This window comes from Bubalus bubalis, chromosome 14 (genome assembly GCF_019923935.1).
Source record: "Bubalus bubalis isolate 160015118507 breed Murrah chromosome 14, NDDB_SH_1, whole genome shotgun sequence".
NCBI lineage: Eukaryota > Metazoa > Chordata > Mammalia > Artiodactyla > Bovidae > Bubalus > Bubalus bubalis.
In genome coordinates this window covers 5,145,111-5,156,781 of record NC_059170.1, presented here as the reverse complement: position 1 = coordinate 5,156,781, position 11,671 = coordinate 5,145,111, and the positions used below count along the sequence as shown (strand labels likewise).

Genomic DNA, 11,671 nt, shown 5'->3' with positions numbered 1-11,671 from the left:
CACAAATGGTGTCTGGAGCAGAGCAGGTCCTCAGTGAGTTTTTTGAAAATTTCAAGGGTAGAATTCATTTAATACAGTACCAGAAGTCATCACTGATCTGCGAATGGTTCCTATGAAACCTTTTTATTATCTCTCTAGTCAAACAAATGCCCATTTGGTTTAATGGAATTTAAGCAAACAAATGAGATAAGAAAGAAAATCCCCAGCCTCGGGATAGTCATTGCAACCCAATGGGCGATGAGAGATACACGTGCTTCTAATAAAAAGCTGAGGACGAGCAGCAGGATTGTATTAACATTTCAAGTAATTACGACCGTGCAGTTGGAAGACCTTGGGCAAGTCCCTACTCTTCTCCGACCCTCGGTCTTTTCTTCTCTGCAATGGGTATGAGAACGTTTAACCTGCGGGATTGTGCTTTGGCTCACACCCATCACAGCTGTGGCTTATGAAGCGCCTCCTGTGTGCAGAGGACTATTTGTCATCTCCCCTCTCTCCCAGGAGGGGAGGTTGGGCACCAGCTGCCCCCCCGACCCAGGAGAGGACAGTGAAGTTGGAGACGTGGCTGGAGATGCCGCCGCGGGAGGGAAGGAAGTGGGGGGGCTGGGCAGGCTGGACTGACGCAGCTGTGATGTCAGAGACAGGCCGCAGGCGGTGGCCGGCCCAGTGCGAACGGTGAGCTCTGCTGGCCTGGCGTGGTGCCTCCCCCCCCGGGGTGTTGGGTGGGGGGTGGCCTGCTGCCCCCCTTAACCCCTTCCCGGCCTCGTTTTCCCAGACAGCCATCCCCGGGGCCTGGCCTTGCCCACAAGATTCCCAGATTTCACAACCGGGGCTGGCGCTGAATCATGTACAGTAAGTCCGGGGAGAGAAACTCCTGGCTGCCCGGCGTCCCCAGGACCGGCTGGCCGCCAAGCCAGTCTTCCCTCCCCACGGGTGAGTGGCCACGGGGAGCCAGAGATCGTCCCTCCGGGCTGCCGACCAGCTAGGGGGGGCGTCGGGCAGGGCACGTGACCTCTCCAGGCTGCACCGGGAATCAAGGGGTGGGGCTGTCTCTAGGGGACCCTGGGGCTCTGGAGGGCGGGAGGTAGGGCGTGGGGGAGACTAGAGAGGGGAATGCATCCCTTCGCCTAAGCTACAGTTTCCTGATCTGGAGGATGGGCATAATCACAGGACTGACCTCACGGGGCCAGTTGCGAGGGTTAAATGAGATGATCCATGCCCAGTGCTGAGCACAGTCAGCCTGACAAGCAGGACTCTTGCTGTTCTGGTGTCAGAGTTCCCCAGGACTTTGAAAGACTCCGGAGAAATCACTCAGTCCTTGGGGGAACCATCCCCACTCCCTGCCCCCTAGAACACCCACCCCTCTCCTCGTGACCCAAATGACTCTTATTTTTAAAAACGTCTGTATTACATCAACAAATATCTGTTGAGCACGGCTGTGTTCTACTGGGTCCTGGAAATACAGCAGTGAATAACAAAGAAAAAAAAAAAAAGAAGAAATAAAAACAAGCCCCTCTGTTCTCACAGAGTCTATACTGTAGTGAGGGAATCAGAAATTTCAGGTCATTTCAGAGAGGAATGAGGGCTCTGCAGGAAATAAAGCAGAAGCTGTGATGGAGACAGCCCAAGAGTGATCCTCTGAGGAGGTGACCTTTGAAGAGAGATTGGATAAAAAGAAGCCAGCGTGGGAAGGAGTGTGTGTGCGGACATTGCTCTGGGCAGAGGGGACTGCAGGTGCATAGATGCGCTGGTGGGAGCCAAGGCGTGTTTGGAGATCACCTGGGCCAGTGTGGCTGGAGCGGGGCACCTGTGGTAAGAGGGGGACCAGGTGAGCATGTGGGGGTGGGGTGGGCACAGACGCCCTGCACCAGCACTCTGAGCCCTGGGCTCCTCCTGAAAGCGAGCTTCCTGGGGCCTGCCCTGTGCCTGCAGGGGCGGCCACTTGGCAAGGGCCTGGCTCCCTCCTCTCTGGGGTCCCCAAGACCAGGAACAGCCCACTCACATGGAAAAGCCTCATCTCTGGGGTCACCATACAGGATCAGGCATCTACGCTGAGGCTTCAGCTGGGACTCAGACAGCTTCAGGGGAAAGCGGAGGGCCGAGATCTGCCTCTTCCTAGCCTAGGGCTTTGACATGTGCATCTCAGAGCCTCAGTGTCCCCTTCTGTGAGATGGGCACAATGTTGCCATATAGAGGGATGTATGCAGTGGAATACTACTCACCCAGGAAAAAAATGAGGCCTTGCCGTTTGCGACAACACGGATGAACCTTGAGGATGTTATGCCCAGTGAAATAAATCAGAGAAAGACAAATATCGATACCATATGATTTCACTCATATGTGGACTATAGAAAACTATTAGACGAACAAAAAACCAATATGTAGATACAGAGGAGGAAGTTGCGGTTACCAGAAGGGAAGGAGAGGCAGGGCAAGGGGGTGGGCAAAATGGATACAGGGGCTCCGCCAGAGCAGGGCAGGTGGAAAATGAACTTTCAGTGGTGAACATACTGTTAGATGGGCTTCCCAGATGGCACTCATGGTAAAGAACCTGCCTGCCCATAGGAGACATAAGAGACTTGGGTTCGATCCCTGGGTTGGCAAGACCCCCTGGAGGAGGGCATGGCAACCCACTCCAGTGTTCTGGCCTGGAGAATTCCCATGGACAGAGGAGACTGGTGGGCTATCGTTCATGGGGTTGCAGAGAGTTGGACACGACTGAAGCGACTTAGCACATGCACACTGTCAGGTGTGAAGAAGTAGGAACAAGACGTTGTGCATACGAAACTTATATAATGCTATGTTGGTACTACCTCAGTTTAAGAAAATAATATAAAAAATAAATGACTGAAAGGAGGAAGAGAGGGCTTTCTCCAGGATCTGTCCCTGTTTCCCCTCCCAAAGCCAGGCAAGAGGCTGGGATTCCAGGGGCAGAGGGCAGCTGGAGCTTGCCTCTGGGGCCCGAGAGTTGTGGGCAACATGAGGCCTAATCAGCATTCCGAAGAGTGTTTTATTTTTATTTATTTTTATTTTTTGGCCATGCCACAGCATGTGGGATCTTAATTCCTCGACCAGGGATCAAACCTGTGCCTCCTACATTGGAAGCGCAGAGTCTTAACCACTGGACTGCTAGGGAAGTCCCCTGAAGAGTGTTTAAAAAAATTTTTTTTTTATTTCTAGAAATTTTTTTTTTTTTTTTTTTTTACCATTTCCCATCAGGCCGTGGCAGTCAGGATGGCTGTTGGCATGGGAGATTGGAGCCTGACATGCAGCCAGGGAGATGGAACGTGTCGGTGTACTCGTGAAAACCGCAGCGCCTGTGGGGCAGGCAGGCTTCTTGCCCCCATTGTGCAGATGAAGAAACCGAGGCCCTGACAGGGGAGGGGTGCTGCCCTGCTCTCTCCATCAGGGAGGGGCAGAGATGCAGTCTCAAGACTGACTGGTCTGTGTGGCTCGTGCCCATTCACAGCCCCACGTCCTCCTGGTACTGGGCGTCTTGGGGCAGGATGGCTGTCAGAGCCAGATGCTCATGCCTGCTGCGCTCCTACACATCTGGAAAGGAAACCGGATGCAGGCCGAATCGGACCAGGTGCGACCCCTCTTCCTCCTCCCCCGGGCTTGGAGTAATTATTTGCCTGGGTTAATACTGCCCACTTCCCACCACCTTTCATCACGGCTCCTGGAATTGCCAGGCAGTAATTAACCCTCCTAGCACCCCTCTGAAGTTGGTACTGGAGGCAGACATGTTATTATACCCATTTTTTTTACAGGTGGGTAAACTGAGGCAGGGCCCATTGAGGCCTGGGAGCCTGTGGTACCCCCATGACTCAGCAGCTAAATCAGTCTCCACTTTCTTCCCACAGGAAGCAAGAGGGCTTACCCTCCAGACACCCCTTCCCCTGGGGGCCGAGCTGCAGACGAGAGACTTGGCAGGTCTTGGATACTCCTTGTTCCTGCCCTCTCGCCTCTCAGAAGCAAGGGGCATGGGCTTGGGACCAGGTTGAAGGGGCTGGGGTCTGACTCTGCTGTGTGACCCTGGGCAAGTCACTGCCCTTCTCTGAGCCTCAGTTTTCTCCTTGGTAAAGTGGGGATAACTATTCCCACTTTGTGTCTTTGTTTCCCTGAGCAGAAATCACAGAGCAGACCTCTGGTCAAGCTCCATTCCCTGCCCGGCTCTGGCCACACGGGCCTCCTCAGTGCTCTTTGGACACCCAAGTCACTTTCAACCTCAGGGCTTTTGCATGTGCAGAGCCATCTGCCCAAAATGTCCTTCCTTCAGATCTCTGCCTAGCAGGCGCCTTTTCTGCTTTCTCAGCTCAAACGTCACTTCCTAAACCTAGTCTCCCCACTCCCCTGCCCTGCCCCAACCCCTTGCTCTATTTTATTTTCTTAAAGTGCTTATGAAGGTAACTCATCATTTACATTGTTTGTTTCCTCGTCAGCTCCACCAGGGCAGAGATTTCCATCTGGGTCATTCTCAGTGTACTCTTAAGGCTCAGCTCAGCATTAGGAACACAGTAGGTGTTGAAGAAATGATTTTTGCTTTCTCCACCTCTTGCCTGGCTTGCTCCAGGGTCAGCTACTCCTTGTCAACTGAGGATGGACTGAGCTCCATTCTCTTGAAGGACTCAGGTCGCTTTGAAATCCAGGACCTCAGTCTTGTAGCTTCCCAGGTAATGCAAGTTGAGAGCAAGAAGGTAGGTGAGGGGAGAAGAGCCCCCCCGGAACAGACACCCTCTTCCCTGCTGTTCCACCCCTCCCCTGCTGCCTCGGGCTCATGGACTCACTCCAGGCCAATCCCCAAGCCAGCCACCCCCTCCCTTGGCATGTCTGTCAGCACCCTTGGGGGAAAGAATTTGGAAAGGGGAGGAAGAGAAAGAAAAGAAAGCCGGGTGCGAGGGGACGGTTCCCACACCTGTGTAAATAATTTGTCGTCTTAAAACTTGTCAAATATGCTCACCTTCAATGCCCAGTTCTTGGGCTTGTTTTCCTTGGCAAGGCCCCCACGGGAGTGGAATTTCGGCTGAAGGGAGCCCAATTGTCATCCTCTAAGCATGTTCCCAGGCCAGGGGGCCAGGGACGGCTCTGGCTGATGCTCCACTTCCGTCCCCAGAAGTACTGGAACGTTCCTGGGATTTCGGGAGCAGCCGCCAGTCCTGGAAGCTGTCCCAGAATTCTGGAATGTTGGAATTCAAATGGCCTGCTGCCCATTTTTCAGAAGAGGAACATGACGCCCAGAGAGGGAAAGCGGTTGGCCTGAGGTCACACAGCATGCTGGGAAGCGCTAGAGTTTTCCAAGAGAAGGTGGGATCAGTATCCATCTCCTGGTTTCTCCTGTATTGGGGTAATAGCACCCCAATTTCCTACTGGAGAACCTCCTCTTCCCTCATCTCATTCCATGAGATTTGGGTGGGGTGTCCTAGGACCCTGTCTCCAAGGGTGGACATGTGACCAAGTCTGGTTCCATGTGATTGGTCCAGGGATGGGCGTGTAACTAAGCCTGCCCAATGAAACTTGATCCTGGGACTTTGGTTGCTGAGAATTATTGGTGATAAGACTTGCAGTTTTTCCATTGGATGGAGAGTGAGCAAGTGAAAGCCTGGAGCATCAGGGGACTTCATAAGAGAAAAACCTGCCTGAGAGAGATCAACACAGAGCTAGACAGGGTTGGAACCCCTGGATCCAGCCATACCTGAAATTAGACACACTTGGATTTTTTTTCACGAGCCCCTACATTTCCTGTTTTTGGCTGAAAACAGTTTGGTTTTCCATCACTTGCACACAAAAGGGCATGATTGGCCCGGGGGAAGGGAGAAGGAAGGGATTCCAGGCCGAGGAAATAGCCTGTGTCACGACCCTGAAGCAGCAACGCTAGGGGATATTCAGATAACAGGGCAGAGAGAGTCATCCCCAAGGTGAGCTTAGGAGTTTGTCCGGTGGTCAGGGTGGGAGAAGGGAGCGCCTCCAAGCAGAGGGAACAACGGATGAGAGTGCTCGGAGGGGTGACCAGCGAGTGAAGACTAACCACATGCTGGGCTTGTGTTGGGTGCCGAGGAACACGGAGATGAAAAATGCGAAATTGAATCCAGCTACTTCTTAACGGCTCTGGCCAAATGTGGGCTCTTCTGCTTTCAGAGCTGAGCCATCATACCCTTCCAGCATGCTGTCTCAGATACTCACATGTTCTCTTTGTTGATGTTGGGCACCATCGGGGCCACCCAACTTCATTTTATAGGGTGCAGAGCGTCAGTTCACATTGGGTCACATAGAGTCCTTCCCTTTGCAGATCTTTCTATAGTTCTTCCTTTGCATCATGAAGAGCAGATGCCAACCTATCTCTAACACCCAATACTTGCTTATCTCCCTTGGTGAAAATGAGCAAGTCTCAGATGTCATACCTCTGGCATACAGCTTTTTCTAGCTAAACTTTTAAAACCTTTGTACTCAGCTATGACATATGCGGGAGAAGAAACTGGCAACCCACTCCAGTATTCTTGCCTGGAAAATCCCATGGACAGAGGAGCCTGATAAGCTACAGTCCATGGGGTTGCAAAGAGTCGGACACGACTGAAGTGCCTGAGCATGACATATGCAAAGAAGTACTCGGCTTGAATTTTCACAGCTGAGTAATTGCTGCTGCTGCTGGTAAGTTGCTTCAGTCATGTCAGACTTTTTGCAACCCCATAGACAGCAGCCCACCAGGCTCCGAGGCCCTGGGATTCTCCAGGCAAGAACACTGGAGTGGGTTGCCATTGCCTTCTCTAAGGCATGAGAGTGAAAAGTGAAAGTGAAGTCACTCAGTCGTGTCCAACTCTTCGAGACCCCATGGACTGCAGCCCACTAGGTCCTCCGCCCATGGGATTTTCCAGGCAAGAGTACTGGAGTGGAGTGCCATCGCCTTCTCTGAATCAGCACCCAAACAGGCCCAGAGCCCTGCCCTCTCCTCTGTTACTTCCCTTCCTGTGAGCATTGCTATCCTGACTTCTATCACCATAGGTCAGTGTCACTTGTTTTTGAACTTTAATCTTTTTCTCTTTCTATAAATTTGCCCTTTCCAGAACGTCATATAAGTGGAATCCTATAGTGCATTGATTTTTGAGACTGGTTTTTCTTACACTCAGCACCTTGCATTTGAGACGCGTTTATTTCACTGTGTGTTATCTGTACATCGATCCTTGTTATTGCTGGATAGTACTCCATTATATGGACATGCCACTGGTTGTTTACCCACTCACCAGGTGAGGGATATGTGGACCGTTTCCAGATTCAGTGATTATAAGTATCAGTTCAGTTCAGTTCAGTTGCTCAGTCGTGTCCAACTTTTTGTGACCCCATGAATCGCAGCACGCCAGGCCTCCTTATCCATCACCAACTCCTGGAGTTCACTCAGACTCACGTCCATCGAGTCGGTGATGCCATCCAGCCATCTCATCCTCTGTCGTCCCCTTCTCCTCCTGCCCCCAATCCCTCCCAGCATCAGTCTTTTCCAATGAGTCAACTCTTCTCATGAGGTGGCCAAAGTACTGGAGTTTCAGCCACTTATAAACTTTTGCAAATAGGTTTTTATGTGACCATAACATTTTATTTATCTTGGGGAAATTTCTAGAACTAGAATTGCTGGGTCCCATGGTAACTGTACATTTGACTTAATCAGAAACTGCTGAACTGTTTTCCAAAGTGTCTGTATTTCGTACTCCCACCAGCATCGCATCAAAGTTTCAGTTGCTTCCCGTCCTCATCAGCACTTGATATTGTCTGTTTTTTGTTTTTAATTTTAGCCATTCTAATAGGTGTACTCTGGAATGTCATTGTGTTGTTAATGTGCCTTTCCCTAATGACTAATGATGTTAAGCGTCTTTTTATGTGCTTATTTGCCATCTTTTTTTTTGGTGTAGTGGCTGTTCAAATTTTTGTCCATTTAAAAAATCAGATTGTTTTCTTATTAGTGGGTTTGGAAAGTTCTTTATATATTCTGGATACGAGTCAGTCCTTTGTAGATGTGTGATTTGCAAATACTTCCTCTCAATCTGCAGCCTGCCTTTTTGTTCTCTCAACAGGCAGACTTCAATAACATTGTTTTGTTTTCATTGTGGTGGTTTTTCTGGCTATCTTTGATTTATGGCAAATATTCTTTGTTCTTTTCAAATCTAGTGATCATATCAAATGTCTCCTCTTAAAATAAATTCATTTAGATAGAAAGCTAATTCAACTTGAAGAAAAATATTAAGCAATAGGCTTCTCTGGTAGATCAGACGATAAAGTGTCTGCCTGCTGTGCAGGAGACCTGGGTTCGATCCCTGGGTCGGGAAGATCCCCTGGAGAAGGAAATGGCAACCCACTCCAGTACTCTTGCTTGGAAAATTCCATGGACGGAGAAGCCTGGTGGGCTACAGTCCATGGGATTGCACAATTGGACACGACTGAGCAACTTCACTGGTTCACTGGTAGAAATAGTGGAAAGCAGACCACACAAAAATCGTGAGGCCAGGTACTTGAATAATTGAAGTGTGGGCAGCTCTGATTCATTCCATCAAGAAATATGGATTGAGCACCTACTATGCTCCAAGCTCTGTCTTAGGTGCTGGGACGTACAGAAGGACAAAAGGAAGTTTCTGCCCTTCTGTTGATGGTTTCTCTCCAGTGAAATCCTCTTCATCCTTCAAAAGCCGACTTGAATGAGCCTTCCTCTAACATTCCCTGGAACACTCACCACTTCATACTGCAAGTTTCTGCATCTGTGAGCTTCTTTCTGGGAGGGGGATATATCTGGCAACCTCTGAGCAGGTTGCATAGAGTCTGATGCTTAGGTTCTCAGTGAACAGCATCTCATGGAGTAGATGCTACTATGAGATGCCAAAGATGAGTTTGAGATTTTAATGATTGAAATTAGCCTGTTCTACCCAGATGCGCCCAGATGTGGCCTGAAGCCCCTCCCCGCTGCAGTCTGAGCTGGTGCTATGCAAACCAAGGTCATTCTCCTTGGCCTTCCCTTCCACTGACAAAGCCATCAAGAGAAAAAGCCTCCCAAACCTGATGCCTTCAGCTCCCCTCTTTGCTCCCCACCCAGCACCCGTGGATGTCTTCCCTGGTACTCATGATCCCACAAACACCCACCAGGCATCTCTTTGTCTGACGTGGCTCCAGGGACCGCTTCACCCTGGCTCCCAGCACCCTTCCTCCTGCTTCTCCACTCCAGCACAGCAGCCTGCTTCTTCTGCTCCTCCAACACACCAAGCGCATTCCCACCCCCGGGACTTTGCACTTGCTGTTCCCTCCATCTGAGACCCCCTTTTTCTAGCTGTTTGCACGACTGGGTCCTTCTCCACATTCAGTTCTGAGTTTCAACTACTCCCTCCCCAAAGGCCCTCCCAGGCCATACTATCAAAAGCCTCCCTCACGTCTACATTTTATCCTATCAGTTCAGTTCAGTAACTCAGTTGTGTCTGACTCTTTGTGACCCCATGGACTGCAGCACGCCAGGCTTCCCTGTCCATCACCAGCTCCTGGAGCTTGCTCAAACTCTTGTCCATTGAGTTGGTGATGCCATCCAACCATTTTATCCTCTGTTGTCCCCTTTTCCTCCTGCCTTCAATCTTTCCCAGCATCAGGGCCTTTTCCAATGAGTCAGTTCTTCGCATCAGGTGGTCAAAGTATTGGAGTTTCAGCTTCAGCATCAGCCCTTCCAATGAATATTCAGGACTGGTTTCCTTTAGGATGGACTGGTTGGATCTCCTTGCAGTCCAAGGGACTCTCAAGAGTCTTCTCCAACCCACAGTTTAAAAGCATCAATTCTTTGGTGCTCAGCTTTCTTTATAGTCCAACTCTCACAAGCTATAATTTTATCCTATAATTCTGTTTATTTTCTTGGTAGCACCAAGGGCTCTCATTTCAGTTTACTTGTGTGTTCACTTGTTTCTTGCCTGTGTCCTCCATTAGAGCATCAGTACTGTGGGGGATTTTGATCTGTCCTTCCCTGTCTTCCCAGTGCCTGGTACAGTGCCCAGAATATAGTAGATGCTCGATAAGCTTTTGTTGAATGAATGATGTCTCCTTTGAGGTGCATTCAAGCAACACTGAGTCCCTTAGCCCATGTGACAGGCTGATGGCTCTCTGTGCTTCGTCATGGTGGACCTTCAGGGTGGACCACCTGTCTTCCTCTTCCTCCTGGTCCCCATCGGGCCCCTGCGGCCGGCCCAGTGCTGAGCGCTGCCTGCTGGGTCCACCAGGCTTGAGTCCTGCCAGCTGGGGCATTCCACCACCTTGGAGCCATCCCGTTGGAAGGTGGTCCTCAGGGCCTCACCCCTTGTGGACTGTGGTAGGGGCCGGAGCCAGCTCTGTGGGCTCCGAATCACACCAGCTCCCCGCGAGAGTCATTCCGCTCCTTTCTGTCCTCCTGGCTCTGTCACTAGGAAGGCAAGGCTCCACTTGGGGCCTGTGTGTCTTTCTCATTTCCTAATACTTCTTCTTTCATTTTAAGAAACAGTGTGTGTGTGCAAGCTCAGACGCTTCAGTTGTGTCCGACTCTTTGCAACCCTATGAACTGTAGCTCGCCAGGCTCCTCTGTCCATGGGATTCTCCAGGCAAGAATACTGGAGTGGGTTGCCATGCCCTCCTCCAAGGGGATCTTCCCGACCCAGGGATCAAACCCGCGTCTCTTATGTCTACCTGCATTGGCAGGTGGGTTCTTTACCACTTTGTATGATACGCTAAATATCTTCAGTTTATAGCAAATGCCTTAGGTTGAGTTCCCCTAGAAGCAGATCCCCAAGAAAATAATTCAAAGCCAAGTAGTTTATTTGTGAGATGATCCCAGAAAACTCTGGTAGAGGTGTGGGAAAGTGAGCCTAGGAGGTGGCGGGGGGGCCTCCAGTGCAGAGAATATTGTTGAGCAAGGAACCCCTGTGGGCGCCTGGGGCTGCACCTGCTGCAGAGCTCTGAGAAATTATATAGAAGGTGCAGACAGCCTTGGGATTTTCCAGCGGGGGAGGGGGTGGTGGGCGCGGCCAGGGAGCTGAGGCATGGATACACCTACTCCTGCCGCTCCTTGGGTGGGGGCAGCTCCCTGGAGTGTTAATTCCCAGAACTTCTGGCCTCCTGCAGGTGGGCAGAGCCCACGGGTAAAGGGGGTAGGTGCTGGCAGCTGGAATCCGGTTTATGTTCATGGGAAGTAAGCAGGAGGGGAGCTGGGCGAGGCACCAGCAGCAAATGCCTCGCACTTGAGGCTCGTTTCTCATATAAAGCAGAGATCAAATGTTTCCTTTAAAATGAAGTTTAAATAAAAGTTGAAAACATGAGTCGGCTTAAAGAGAAAGAGTAAATAGTGTATGGGGGAAATGTGAATGTGGCCAACACTGCTACTTCTAAGGGTGTTTAAAGCCTTTAACTTCCCTGGTGGCTCAGCCAGTAAAGAATCTGCCCGCAACGCAGAACATCCGGGTTCGATCCCTGGGTCAGGAAGATCCCTTGGAGAAGGGAATGGCAACCCACTGTAGTATTCTTGCCTGGAGAATCCCATGGACAGAGGAGCCTGGTGGGCTACGGTCCATGGAGTCGTGGAGTCGGACACGACTGAGCGACTAACAATTTCAAAGCCTTTAACAAGCAGACGTGTCTCCTTGGTGACCCACCCGTATGGGGATACAGAGACCAGCCTCTCCTCACAGCACACCGACCC

General features: G+C 50.8%; 1 long non-coding RNA gene across 3 annotated transcripts; it reads left to right on the top strand.

Annotated features, from left to right (window-relative positions):
• Nucleotides 1-230: 230 nt before the first annotated feature.
• On the top strand, nucleotides 231-6,688 carry LOC123329122. 3 transcript variants are annotated; one of them, XR_006544294.1, is made up of 4 exons: nucleotides 231-384; nucleotides 499-672; nucleotides 773-930; nucleotides 3,217-4,299. It is a non-coding gene; the product is annotated as an uncharacterized LOC123329122 (long non-coding RNA). The 3 variants fall into 3 exon arrangements; XR_006544293.1 differs by having other exon boundaries at nucleotides 235-672; XR_006544295.1 differs by lacking the exon at nucleotides 3,217-4,299 and adding an exon at nucleotides 5,111-6,688 and having other exon boundaries at nucleotides 236-672.
• The last annotated feature ends 4,983 nt before the right edge of the window (nucleotides 6,689-11,671 follow it).